The sequence below is a fragment of the Eulemur rufifrons genome, chromosome 2, assembly GCF_041146395.1.
Source record: "Eulemur rufifrons isolate Redbay chromosome 2, OSU_ERuf_1, whole genome shotgun sequence".
Classification (NCBI taxonomy): Eukaryota; Metazoa; Chordata; class Mammalia; order Primates; family Lemuridae; genus Eulemur; species Eulemur rufifrons.
In genome coordinates, this window is record NC_090984.1 from 5,335,393 (window position 1) to 5,350,190 (window position 14,798).

Sequence of the window (14,798 nt, forward strand, 5' to 3'; positions counted from 1 at the left end):
TTCAGTGTTTCCCGTGTGTCTGATGCCCCCCGGGAGCACATAGTGACCACTTGTTATGTATTTATTATGTTAACTGTAACATATGCCTGACACTTTAAGTCCATGGGGAGAAATTAAAGCTTTAAGAAAATAGGTAGGATGTGAAGTGAGCATGGCAGAGCGAATAAAAGTCTGCCAGATGAAGAGGCAGAAGGATGACGCTTGGCAGGAGGAACATCTTAGAGGATTGCGTGCTTGTCAGAAGGAACGGCAAGTGCAAAATCTGGTACTCACGAGTGAACTTTGCAGGGTTTAAAGCAGTTCGGTTTCCTACAGCAAAAGTGTAATGTGAGAGTGGCCGGGAATGAGGTGACTGCCTCGCTGAGATGAGCTCATGAAAGGCTTTTTAATGTACAGAAATGAGCAGATCTTACCCTGTAGGCCATGGGCAATTTATCAAAATGCTTTTTGCTATAGACAGCGGATGACATAACTAACAGTGGCTAAAACCATAGGGACAAGAGTTGCTTTGGTGGTCAGTGTCATCAGGATCCCACTTGTTGTCCCTCTTTCAGCTGTGCTGCTGGTGGCACTTTGCTCTTGTCTCCTTTCATGGTTGGCTAATTAGCAACAGCTCCAAGCATCATGTTCTCACAGGACAGTATCTGAAGGCCGAAAGGCTTGCTTTTCTTCACATGTTTCTGTTAAATAGGGAGAAAACTCAGAAGCTTGCAGGGGACTTCCTGTAACTCTTTATTGGCTGAGTTACACCACGTGCTCATTCCTAAGCCAATCGCTGGGAAAGCAGATGTAATGACAGTGATAAGCTTAGAATAATCATTTCTGGTTTGGGAGCTGGGTTGGGGTATTGGGCTGAGAAATATCCAGCTAAGATTGTGTTTCCCCAGCAAGAAAGAATAAGGTGGCTGTTGTAGGGAGCCAGCAAAGTGTGCTGCAGGGATTCACTGGTGAATTTTGAGCAAGGGAGCCACAAGATTAGATTTGGTCTAAAACAGAGATTGGTTATGGTCTAAAGTAGAGATTGGCCAGCTCTTTACGCTAAGGGCCACAGAGTGAATGTTTCAGGCCAGGTGGTGGTCTCTGTCACATCTACTCAACCTTGCATTGTAGTGTGAAAGCAGTTGTAGACGGTATGTAAGCATATAGACACTCCTGTGCTCCAGTAAAACTTTATTTACGACTGGGCACGGTGGCTCATGCCTGTATTCCTAGCACTCTGGGAGGCCGAGGCAGGAGGATTGCTCGAGGTCAGGAGTTCAAGACCAGCCTGAGCAAGAGCGAGACCCCGTCTTTACTAAAAATAGAAAGAAATTATCTGGCCAACTAAAATATATATAAAAAAAATTAGCCGGGAATGGTGGCACATGCCTGTAGTCCCAGCTACTTGGGAGGCTGAGGCAGGAGGATTGCTTAAGCCCAGGAGTTTGAGGTTGCTGTGAGCTAGGCTGACACCACGGCACTCACTCTAGCCTGGGCAACAAAGCGAGACTCTGTCTCAAAAAACAAACAAACAAAAAAAAACTTTATTTACAAAACCATATGGCAGGCTGGATCTGATGAGTGGTCTGTAATCTGCTGAGCCCCCATATAGGGGATAGGTGGAAGGTAACCACATAAAGAGACTGGGAGACAAAGGAAGCTTTTGCAGTAGTCAAAGCCATCGTTTCCTTGTCACCAATTCTTGGAGTAGTCTCAATCTATTAATATTAGGAGGTTTCACTGATCCATGGTAAAATACAGAAAGATAGAGAGCTCAGTTTATTCATTTTAAAATGTTGATCTTTTCCTTGGCATTATGCCTTTTCATTTGTTTTGCTTAATGTTTTTTAATTTAAGAAATAATAATAATAGTTGGCAGTTTACTCTTCCTGCGAAAGCCATTCATTAGGAGCCCATGTTAAACTAAGAATTATGAATATAATTATTTTATATGTGAATACTTATGTGTATGTTTCCAGTGGTAGTAGAAACATAAAGCAGAGGCAGAAAAGAGGTACAGTTAATACGATTATTGAGTGTGCGATGTTAGGGGGCAGAGAGAAATTTCAAATGATCCATAGATTTCCATGCTGTACACTGGCATTTAAACTGGACATGGGGAAGGAATAGGAAATTGTCAGGTAAGCAGAGGGGAGCAGCAGGTTAACAGGGAAGACTAAGTTTTTTCTATACATGTTGCGTTTCCTGGGATATTCATGTAGGAGGTTTTCAGCAGGTAAGTGGATGATAGACATTTCTAGCTGGAGATGGAACACTGAGGTTGGAGACGCAGACTTGGAATAATCTTATTCTAATTATCAGGCAAAGTCGTAGATCTGAATGAACTTATCCGCGATGGGGAAAATGCAGAATGAGAAGTCCAGTGGGAAAACCCTGGGCATATCAACATTTCCCAGAGGAGAAGCAGTTAGTGTAGAAGACTGAGAAGTGGTTAGGCAAAAGTAGGAGAGAAATCAGAGGAAATGATGTTGCAAAAATTTAAAAAAGTGAGAATTTCCAGTAGGGAGTATCTATTCTAACAAGTAAGATTACATGACATCCTTTCCAAAAGAACAAATTTATAGTTCTAAAGCCTACTGTTTATGTGATTGGTTGTTCTTGCATCCAAATGTGGAGGAATATAGCTGCCAAGACCCTAATCAGTTTCTGTAAGTGCGGCAGCTACCTATGCAGGATGAGGGAAAATGGTCTAGACTGGTGAGTACACCTCTCAGCACTTTTCCAGAATTGCCAAAACCTAAGGGTCACGTGAGGAAAAGTGTTGTCTTTCTTATCTGCCTCTTGTGGAATTACTTGTTTTGTACTCAAGTCCTTGACAAGCTGTTCTGCATACATTCCAAACCAAAAATCTGGCAGTGAGAAATGGAACGTGCTGTCAGATGTACCTACCCTCCCTGTGGCATGGGATCATAACACAGTCATGTTTTGGCAGTTTCAAGTTGTCATCAGAAACAGTTTAGAGGCCAGGCACGGTGGCTCCCGCCTGTAATCCTAGCACTCTGGGAGGCCCAGGTGGGTGGATCATTTGCGCTCAGGAGTTTGAGACCTGCCTGAGTAAGAGCAAGACCCCGTCTCTACTAAAAAATAGAAAGAAATTAACCGGACAACTAAAAATACATAGAAAAAATTAGCCGGGCATGGCGGCACATGCCTGTAGTCCCAGCTACTCGGGAGGCTGAGACAGGAGGATTGCTTGAGCCCAGGAGTTGGAGGTTGCTGTGAGCTAGGCTGACACCATGGCACTCATGGTAGCTCGGGCAACAGAGTGAGACTCTGTCTCAAAAACAACAACAACAATAACAACAAAAAACAAAAACAAAAACAAAAAAACCCCAAAAGTTTAGAGACCATCAGTTTGGAAAAACTGACATCTTTTAAATATTTGTTGCAGAAAACTAACATATATATATATATGTATATATCTCAAAAGGAAAATATAAGGTGATATGCTGAATATAGTAGTTCTCAGTATTTTGGGAACTTTGGTGACATCAGTAGAAAAGTAAGCTCCTGACTCTTTTTTGTTAGTGTAATTCTCTTTTCATTTACATTCTCCTGAGATCTCTGCTTTTACTGTTTTTTTTTTTAATTTCTCCCAAAGGAAAATATTACTATAACACATTTGTAACATATGTATGCTTGACAAGTGTGTATTATTTCTTTTTGAGAGAATTGGCTGCCTGTCCTAAAGTATATCTGGCATTCTATTAGCTTCTCTTCTCTTCTCTTCTCTTCTCTTCTCTTTCTCCTCTTCTTTTCTAGATAGGGTCTTGCTCTGTCACCTAGGCAGAGTGCAGTGGTGTCATCACAGCTCACTGCAACCTCAAACTCCTGGGCTCAAGCCATCCTCCTGCCTCAGCCTCCCCAGAAAGTGGGATTGCAGGTTCATGCCACCACGAGCAGCTAATTTTTCTATTTCTTGTAGGGACAGGGTCTCCCTTTTGATCAGGCTTCTGTTAGTTTTTCATGCTAATCTTCTTTATATCTTTAGCACAGTGACTGTTACTGATGATGGTTTGTCAGGAGTTTAAGAGTCTGTGGTGGCCGGGCGTGGTGGCTCACACCTGTAATCCTAGCACTCTGGGAGGCCGAGGTGGGCGGATCGTTTGAGCTCAGGAGTTCGAGACCAGCCTGAGCAAGAGCGAGACCCCATCTCTACCAAAAATAGAAAGAAATTATCTGGACAGCTAAAAATATATATAGAAAAATTAGCCGGGCATGGTGGTGCATGCCTGTAGTCCCAGCTACTCGGGAGGCTGAGACAGGAGGATCGCTTGAGCTCAGGAGTTTGAGGTTGCTGTGAGCTAGGCTGACGCCACGGCACTCACTCTAGCCTGGGCAACAGAGTGAGACTCTGTCTCAAAAAAAAAAAAAAAAAGAGTCTGTGGAATTGTCAAATACAAATTGTTTTATCTGACATAGTTTTCAGGGGAAGCACTTTTCCAGTATTATATATGTTTAGAAACTGGTAATCTGTGGCTTAACTAGAATATGTAGTTAATTGGATTACCATACTTTTAACCATCTCCATGTAAGATAACTCCCCTTCTCCCACAAACAAGTTAAAGGTCCTATTGGACCTTAAAGATTAAAGCCAGTATTTCTGCATAGCAGTGGATAGCTCCTCCTACAATGTGGATGCAATTTTTTTTGTTTTTTTTTTACTTTTCTACTGGTTCTGTCAAGAATTGTCTTTAATAGGTGAACTATGTTTTAGTTTTATTAAGAGATTAAGAAAAAGATTAAAAACAAATAAAAGAAATTCTGTGATTGGTAGTACAGCATATACAATATCCAATGGCTTTGTTTTTTTTTTTTTACAGATATCCATGTTACCTGAATGATGCACAGTTATTTTACTTATTTATTTATGTTATTTATTTTAAGAGGTGGGGTGCAGTGGCTATTCACAGGTGAAATCATATCACACTGCACTCTTGAACTGTCAGCCTCAAGCCATTCTTTTGCCTCAGCTTCCTGAGTAGCGGGGACTGCAGGCATGTGCCCCATGTCCAGCCTGATGCAAACTTACTGTACAAGGAATTAAACCTTTCTAAGGCTGAGAAAATTGATCCTGATCTTTTCATGTTCTTTCATACTTTCATACCTTTCATACTGCAGAACATATTGTCCATCATGAAGATTCCCTATGTTTTACTCTAGTTATAATAGGATTGTTGCTTGTGTCATGCAGTTTTCTGACATCATTGTTTCATCTATCTCTTTTATGCCTGTATGCAAATGGGCATGGAAATACAGGCATTGCCAAGGATAATGTGAAGGAAATCCATTATGGAAACACATTCTTTGAAATACCTTCTGATTGTCGTCCCACATAAAATATCAAAAATTTCACATAGTGCAATTGTGTCAGGGATTCTCAAGATGACCCCCATGTTTGGTGACTCACTAGGAAGACTCACAGGACTCAGAAAATATCCATACTCAGGGCTCTGGTTTATTACAGTGAAAGGAAACAAAGCAAAATTGCCAAAGGGCAAAGGTGCATGTGGTGAAGTCTGGAGGAAACCAGGCACAAGCTTCCAGGAGTCCTCTCCTGTGGAGTTAGCAGGATGTGCTTAATTCCCCTGGCATGACATTTTGACAACAAATATGGAATGTTTTTTCCCAGTTCTAGAGTCTCATTAGAGACTCAGTACCCAAGTTTTTTTAATGGGCGCTAGTCACAGAGGCATCCTCTCCTTGGCACGATCAAAATTCCAGACTCCCATAAGGAAAGGCACTGCTCAGAGTAAACCACATTGTGCAAACAGTTTAGGGACAGTGAGCCACTTTTGTCAGTTAGGGAATGGTAGGAATCTTCCCAAACCTAGTTCCCACGTGCCAGCAAAGGCCAGCCTTGCAGGCAGGCCTATGTAAGGACGGCAGTCTCATGCCTGCTGTATGAAATCATTTCTGCAAAGCAGTCATAGCCCTGACTTAATTTTTGGTGTTGTCTTAAAATTTTATTTTTATACCAAATAATATCATGATACAACATAACATGGTTCCGCTTTTAGTTGCATCATTCATTTTAGGTTGCAATGCTGGTTACTTTTTTGATTTTTGGTGAATATTGAAAAGGTATTTGTATATTAGTTACTATGACAATATTAAATAATTATAATCTGTCCTTATATGCTTAACTTTGCAGTAAAATTTTTAGGTAAAATCAACAGAATGATTTCTGATTTAAAATTAGAATAAAAAAATCTCTTACTTTTGTTACATGGATGGTCCAGTTTTGATTCATATTGTGTTAAATCCCTGTTTATAATTATAAAATAAGATAAAATATTCAATCTTTTATATCAATTATTTTCTTGCTTAAGGATGCAGTTAAAATTATTTGCTTTATGTATTTTTATATATTTTCATTTAGGAGATAATATCCATAATCTATTACTTCATCTTTAATTATCTCCAATTTTCAAGGTGACTGTGTCCTGCTATAACATAATAGCATGTTCAGTGAATATATGTTTTTAAATTAATATGTTTTTTTTTTCAGAGCAGTTTTAGGTTCGTAGCAAAATTGAGGGGAAGGTACAGGAATTTTCCAGAAGCGCCTGCCCCACACATGCCCAGCCTCCCCCATTCTCAACATCCCCCACCAGAGTGGTGCAGTTGTTACACTTGAGGAATCTTCACTGACGCATCATCGTCACCCAAAGTCCATAGTTTACATCAGGGTTCACTGTCTGTGAGGTTGGACAAATGTATAATGACACATATCTGCCTTTGTAGTGTCACTTACAGAATTGTTTTGCTGCCCTAAAAATCCTCTGTACTCTGCCTTTTCATCCTTCCCTCCCTGCTCACTCACCCCTGGCCAACACTGATCTTTTTGCCATCGTCATAGTTTTGCTTTTTCCATCACGGTCATATAGTTGGAATAATACAGTGGATAGCTGTTGGAATATTTAAAAAATTAAAAAGCCCCAAGGTAATTGAATGCCATCATTTAAGATGTCCTTGGTCCTTATTTTTCACATTTTGTTTTGTTCATCAGCATAGGATCTGATGACATGCTTACCATGCTGAAAAAGCATGATTTCTGTAGACATGTGCCACATCATGGGGTGGGGTGAGAAAAATGACGTCATGCAGTAGTACATAGCACTTAACTGTACCATCCTGGTCTGTGAGGTGGGTCCCGATGGACTCCAACAATGTAAGACGACAATCTTAAGAAGTTGCAGTTAAAAAAAAAAAACAAAAAACTGGAATCATGAAGTCTTTTTTGCACACTTACTTTGCGGTTGGAAATAAGATCAGAGAGTGAATTCTGCAGATGAGCAAATCCTCACTGATCCTCTTCCTCTGAGGCTGAATTTGAAAGCAGTCTATGTTATTACAACACGGCTCTCCTACCGCTAGATTTTCTGTCATGAGGAATGCCGAGAGAGTCACACTGTTTTGCTTTACATGAAGTGAAAAAAGAATTTTTTCCTCCCACTAGGGAGGAGGAGATCTGTTGACACGTTCATTTAGCTCAAGTGAGTTGATAGTTTGATTGATGTATCCTTTGTCAGCATTCCCTGGCAATTTGCCACAGCCTGCCCCGTGTTTCTGTCTTCTTGAGCTTCCCTCTGAATACAAGGCACAGTTCGGAGTGTATAAGCTGTTAGGGCAGTGACCTTTCCACTGGTTCCTTGTGAGGGAGATAAAATGGCAGGTGAGTTTGAGCCCCGTTTGCCCCGTCCATAGGGCGGAGACAATAGCTAGAACTAAGTAAACTTAGCAGCATCTTCCCCAGAAGAGGATTAGGGAGAGTAAGTACACCGATCTCTCTTTAGCTCTCCTCCACTGGCAGCTGGGCCATCTTTGCAAGCACCCTTGACCTTGCTCTGGTTGCTGGGTTTCGCCATGCAAGCATAGTACAGTGCCCACATACCTCGTTTCCTTGTGATGGGCGTCTTATGTTCAAGCGAACAGTTTCAACTGAAGAGCTGGAGAAGCTGTGTTGGGTCACAACAAAATAAGTACAGTAGTCCCCCCTTATCTCGGTGGGATGTATCCCAAGACCCCAGTGAATGTCTGAAACCGTGGATAGTACTGCATTCCGTATGGACAAAGTTTTTCCTATGCACACATATCTATGATAAAGTTTGTAAATTAGGCACAGCATGAGATTAACAACCAATAATAAACCAAATTAATAACCAATAATAAAATAGAACAATTATAACAACATACTGTACTAAAAGTGACATGAATGTTGTCTCTCAAAATATCTTGTTGTACTGTACTCACCCTACTTCTTGTGATGATGTGAGATGATACAGAATCTACCTGACGAGATGAATGAGGTGAACGATGCAGGCACGGTGATGTAATGTTAGCTGCTATTGACCTGCTGACTGTATGACAGAAGGAGGAGATCATTTCCTTTGGGTGACACTGGATCACCAAGCCATGGTGACGTTGAGGGCCGGATGTGAGGACTAAGGGGTGGATAGCCATACAGCGGGGGTACACTGGACAAAGGGATGATTCCCATCCTTGGTGACATGGAGCAGGATGGCTCACAATTTTATCACGCTACTCAGAACAGCATACAATTTAAAACTTATGAATTGTTTATTTCTGGAGTTTTCTACTTAATGTTTTTGGACTGTGGTTGACCGTAGGTAACTGAAACCACAGAAAGCAAAACCAAGGATGTGATATTTGGTCTTGACCCTATTTCCTGGAATTTGACTTCTAATATCCTTAGACTCTCCAGAGTGATGTCTTTTTGTGCGGTAATGGTGCACTGATGGCCAGCAGCCCCTAGGTGGCTTCAGGATGGGGTCTGGTCACCAGAAAGACCAAGGCAGGATTGGAGAGTTGGGACTTCTACCCTATCCCCCAACCTCCTGGGAGGAGAGAGGGACTGAAGGTTTGAACCCCAAAGGCCAGTGATTTAATGGGTCATGGCTGGTAATGAAGCTTTCATAAAAATTCAAAAGGATAGGGTTCCGAGAGATCCAGAGAGCTGAATATGTGGAGCTTCCCAGAGTGTGGCACCCCTGGGCGGGCATGGAAGCTCTGCCCCCCTTCCCCCATACCTTGCCCTGGGCATCTCTGCATCTGTATCCTTTGTAATACCCTTTATAATAAACTGGTCGACAGTAGTGTTTCCCTGAGTCCTGTGAGCCACTCTAGCAAATTCACTGAACCCAAAGAGGAGGCTGTGGGAACCCCAACTTGAAGCCAGTTGGTCAGAAGTTCTGGTGTGGGGAAGGGACAGCCTTGTGGACTGAGCCTCAACCTGTGGGATCTGATGTTATCGGCAAGGGGATGGTGTTGGAGTTGAATCAGAGGACACCCAGCTGGTGTCCACTGCAGAATTGATTGCTGGCTTCTTGGTGGGAAAAAATCCCCACACGTTTGTTCACAGAAGTCTTCTGTGTTGATGATTGTTTTGTGATGTGAGAGCAGAGGAAACATACATCGAGTGTGTTTTTCCAACACGTCCATCACATAAGGGGTCAGTTAGACTCTGTTCTAACTGCTCCTAGACCATTAGTCCAGAATTCATGCTCTTTACGGTTGACGCTGTCCTCATGTGACACTGAACCTGCCAATGATAGCATTTTCTGTCAGTGTGGCAGGGTTTGGTCAGGACCATGATTATTGTACACAGCAGGTCACATGTGGGAATTGAATTTTGATAGATCCCATTTATCCTTGTGTTTGCTAAATACAAAGGAGGGAAAGCACGAGTTAGTGCACTAGTTGCCTGCCGGTGTATAATGATTATAACTAATATTAATTCCGGTACAGTCTCCAGGCATGGTCCCCAAATAATATGTTGTAACAAAGCACCAGAGTCTTATTTTAATAAAGCGTAAAGCGCTGACAAAAGCTTCCATGATTTTTTTAAATGAAGGCAGAGTCCAGCTATGTTGTCCAGGTTGGTCTCAAACTCCTGGCTCCTCAAATGATCCTGAGTAGCTGGGATTAAGGCCGCTGCCACCATGCCCCCCTATGCTTTTAATATTCTGTATTTTTCTATTGTTGATTTAAAATGTATTTTATTTTTCTCTTTAATAGTGGGTGAGATTACTGAAGACCCTGGAATCAGGTAGGATTTTACAGATTTTTAAAACCTATATGTTAACTAAGGCAATACAGAGGAAAAAAAGTTAATATTTGTTGAGTATTCTACTCTGAGCTACACACCGTGTTATATGCTTAGCATTTATCATCTCATCTAGTCATCCCAACAGCTTTGCAATGTATCTGCACTATAATGATCTAGTTTTTCCTGAGCAGGCCACTGTAGTTCAGAGAGGTTGACTAAATGGCCCTCGTTCCTATAGTTAAGAAGTAGCTGATCCATGAGCTGACGTCAGTCTGTCTGGCTCCCAAATCCCTTCTCTGGCCTCTCAGCATAGTTTGACAGAGACCTGTGCAGCACTGGGAGCAAGGTACTGGGTCCCCATCAGATCACTTCAGAAGATCACGTTTAGTTCTATGTTAACTCTCATTTAGAGTTTTCCTCAGAAGCCGCGACATGTTTGACAATTGCAGTGGTAATGAGCACCTGGTTTTTACCATCAAAGGATTTAGGGCTGATCTCGCTCAGCTGTGGCCACAGGACCAGGTGTGTCTCAAACTCCTGTCTCCTCAGATGGTCCTGAGTAGCTCAGTCTAGTCATGTGCGACCACGCCCCCTTATGCTTTTAGTATTTTTTCTATATATAAGTGGGACCGGGGAAGTCCTAGAGAGGAATTATTTACCGTAAGTGAAGGACATCTGTGTACAGGCCATGTTATGTTAATTACCTTTAGCATCAGTTGAGATGCCGTTTCTAATTGATTTCTCTAGTTGCTGACGTCCCAGTTTGGTTTTCTCTTTAGGCAAGTTCCTTTGCCTAATTCCATGAAGGTTTTTCTTTTCTAGAGTCTTTTCTCTTGTATGACTTTTCTGTAATCTTTTCTTGATTTTTTAAAATGGTCTTTGTTTTTCTTGGTGTTCCTTTTGTTTTATTATTTTTTCTATTTCTGCCAGCTAAGTATCTCCAATTTTTCTATAGACAGAATCAAAAGGACAAAGAATTTCAGGATTTTAAGGAATCTTAGAGACTAATGAAAATATCTTCCTGTACCTCAACCTCTGTTGAACATCCTGGTGAAGTGGTTGTTCAGATGGAGAACCTGAAACCCAAAGAGATTAAAGTGACTTGTTTGAATATAGCAAGTGGCAGAAATGAGACTGAACTCAGGTTCCTTAAATCAAAGCCCAGTATTCTTCTTGTGTCATCCTGTCAGTGAGTGTTTTAATAATAGAAAGCGAAAGTGGCCTAGTGAACCAGATGGAGTAGGAGTAGAATGGAAGGAGCTGGTGACGCCAGTGGAAGTGGATGCTTACGGAATTAGCAGGGGAAGGCCAAGCTTAAACAGAGACAGCACCGGGTTGGATAGGAATAAGGGTTTTAGGAAAGAGATCATATTGGGGTTTATGGCGAGTCTGATAAAGGTAAATCATAGGAATGAAGGACACGGTCTGTTGACAGTTATCTGGAAAGGCAAACGGAGATGGGAGGTCCAAGGGAGTCCTGAACAGGTTGCTGCTTTTTTGTTTCTTTAATTGGAAGGACTGTCAAACTTGAAGGTTTCTGTCCAAAGATGTTAAAAGAATTTGAGCCACTGGTAAGAGTCTCTACAGCAGATAGGAATATGGTATCATCTGCGTGCACCCCAACTTATGGAGAGGTGGAGTTGAGCCCCTGGAGCACTAGGGGGCTGGAGGTTGCTGAACTACATAGATCTGTGGCCCAGGACAGGTGTCCCCTCACCTCTGCCTCTTTTCCCAGTTCACTGATGTCCTTCCCATGCACCTGGGGGCTAGGGCAGGGGTAGGTCTGGCTGGTGAATCAGTCACGGAGCTTCAGGCGGGTAGTTGGTAACATGCCTGTGCTGGGGGCAGGTGACTGAGACTCCATTTAGCCTGTTTTCCAGAAGCGGGGAAATAGAGAGCTCCTACTCTGTATCATTTGAGCCCACCCTTTCAGGAACCTGTGCTTTTGTAGGCTGAGTATTCAGAGGTTGGAGACTGCCATGGAGCCCTGCAGAAGAGGGATCTGGAAGCGAGAGACCATAGGGAGGACGATGATTACATAGCACTTAGGGAAATAGAGATACAGCTGCCGGACTCTGTTTTCCCAGCAGTCTCTGAGTATCTGAGTGCCTATGAAGGTTTTTAAGGGCTCCCTAATTTATGTGGCCCTGAACAAGGCAGGACTTAAATAGAAAAATTATTAGATTTTATGATTTTTAATGTTTTACTCTTTCTGGAAAGAGTATTCCCGATAACAACATATACATTTGTTCTTTGGCTTTTGTACATTTAGCTTTGAAACATTCCAAATGGTTTACGAGACTCTCTGTCCTGTTTTGGGGAAAGGGAACAGTGGGGCTTTCTTTAGTGGTATCCACGCTGAAGAACGAAGACTGCCATTTCGAGTGACACCGATTAGTCTTTGAATCAGAGATAGGTGATGGAGAAGGGACATTGTATTTTTCTACCTTGTTTTAGGTTATCAGGTTTGTTTCAGTTCAGGTAACAAAAGTTATATCAGACCTTTATTGAATTTTTCGTTAGCCTTTGTATTCAGTATAATTTGTGAAGACAAATTGTTCTCAGACTCTGCCAGTATAGTGGCTGTCACTATTGGTTGTGGAACTAAAGGTGTCTCCATTGACTATTTCGTAGGTCAGGAGAGATGGCGGTAGAAATAGATAACTAAAATATTTTTTAAAACCAAAGCCATGTTTAATTATATCAAGAAACATCACTCAATATACAGACAGCTGACATATCCCCAGAATTTTTTTTGTTTTTGTTTTTGTTTTTTGGAGAGAACACCCAGATAAAAACTGGCAGGTTTTTTTTTTTTTAAAGAAATGAACTCACTCAGTTTTGTTGTATGCTTTTGCCCTAAAGCCTTTCCAGCATTCTGGATTATAAGGATGATTTACAGAGTACACCAGAGGTAGAAGACTTCAACTCTGCTACCAAGGTGAGGTTGTCTCTTGTGAAATTAATTTTCTCACTGTGAATCTAGTTTTGTACAGTACTTATGTTAAAGTTTAGCAGTGCTCTACCTACGATCACCTTATGTCTGTAATGGAAAGTTGGTCAGAGGAAACCATTTGATAGAAATATGACTAGTGGAATGTTTTAAAAAGTTTTTACGTTGGTGAATAACAAAGGGCTGATAAATACTTTGAGGGGGTTGGGACTGAAAAAAGAATGGACTGAAAAATGCATAGTGACAGGAAAATTATATTAAGAAAGGCTTTTCCATAATTGAGGAAATATGAAATTTGGTCAAGGTTTATTTGGATAGGTATACTTCCTGTGGCTTTTAAATCTTATTAACATGAATTTTATAATAATCCTTTTACCTAAATAAATCTCTAATGCATCCAATTACTTATTATATTATCATGGAATCTGCCTGGTGCTTTTCAGCTCCCCAGTTGTGCGGCACATAACATATAGTTTCCCCTTTTTTTCCTTGTACACTGATTATAACCTTCCTGTAGGTTTTGCAAGAGAAATTATTCCCTATTTCTGTCTTTGGTTCTGTAATTAGACTAAAATAACATTAGAAATTGTGGAAATTTAGCTGGGTGTGGTAGCACATTCCTGTTGTCCCAGCTGCTCAGGAAGCTGAGGTGGGAGGATCACTTAAGTCCAGGAGTTTTACACCAGCCTGAGCAGCATAGCAAGACCCCATCTCTAATTTTTAAAAAATTGTAGAAATAGAGAAATTTAAATTCTCTTTCTAAACATCTGTATTGCAAAGGGATTCCACTGTGGTTTCTAAGTCATTCCTTTAAGAGTATATTTAACACTTCATCTAACTGAAGAATTCATGTTTTGCCCCAAATAACGAACAGTTCTAGAAGCAGAGACTGTTAATAGCCATATGGCAAAACTTTAATTTCAGGGTTTTTTTGCACTGTAGTTTTAAATAATATCCACTCAAAGTGCTTGTATCACATTCTTAAGTCGCAAATTTCAGAGGTTTTTGTATTTAGTTATTTACATAATCATACTGAAGCCTATGAATTAGTATGAGCTTCTGGAAGTTAGGAAATATATTTGGGTGTATTCTGGAGTGCCTAGAATAAAGTTTTACATGTCAGAATCATTTCAATATTTTTGAATAGGAATAAATGAACACCAAATGGAATTCTATATAATGGAATGTTATAAATAAATAATATGTATACTAGATCTAAGAATTAAATCTGTTGCATTTCTAAAATTATGGCTTACATTTATATCCCCTTTTATTGTTTAGGGACTTATGCAGAGAAAATATGTCATAATTTAGAAGAAAACAGTTTGGAAATATGTCATAACTAGAAAATAGGATTACTGAATAATTTCTAGTATCCTCCAACTGAAGGCCTAGAAAAGGATTTTAAATTAAAATTTCTCAAACTTTCTTTAGCCCCAAGCCATGTTCTCTTAAATATATTTTATTCAAGCCATAAGTTTTCCTCTTTAAAATTCTGATTACCAATTCTTTCTCCAAGTGGAAAATTGATGGAACATATATCTTTTTCCATTTGGTCTCTCTCTGTTGTAATTATGTTACAGCTTTCAGGCAGTGTAGATGAGCATGTTTAACTAATTGAATACCTTATTTTTTTAAATTATTTTATTGGATTTTCCCATTTCTTTGTTTTTTTTATTTCAGCATGTTATGGGGATACATATGTTTAGGTTACATATATTGCCCTTCCCCACCCCCCCAACTCAGAGCTTCAAGTGTGTCCATTCCCCAGAC

General features: G+C 40.6%; 1 pseudogene; it reads left to right on the forward strand.

Annotated features, from left to right (window-relative positions):
• The window catches only part of LOC138399495 (cytochrome P450 4F2-like), an 859,494-nt pseudogene that overhangs the window by 739,898 nt on the left and 104,798 nt on the right, over positions 1-14,798 (forward strand).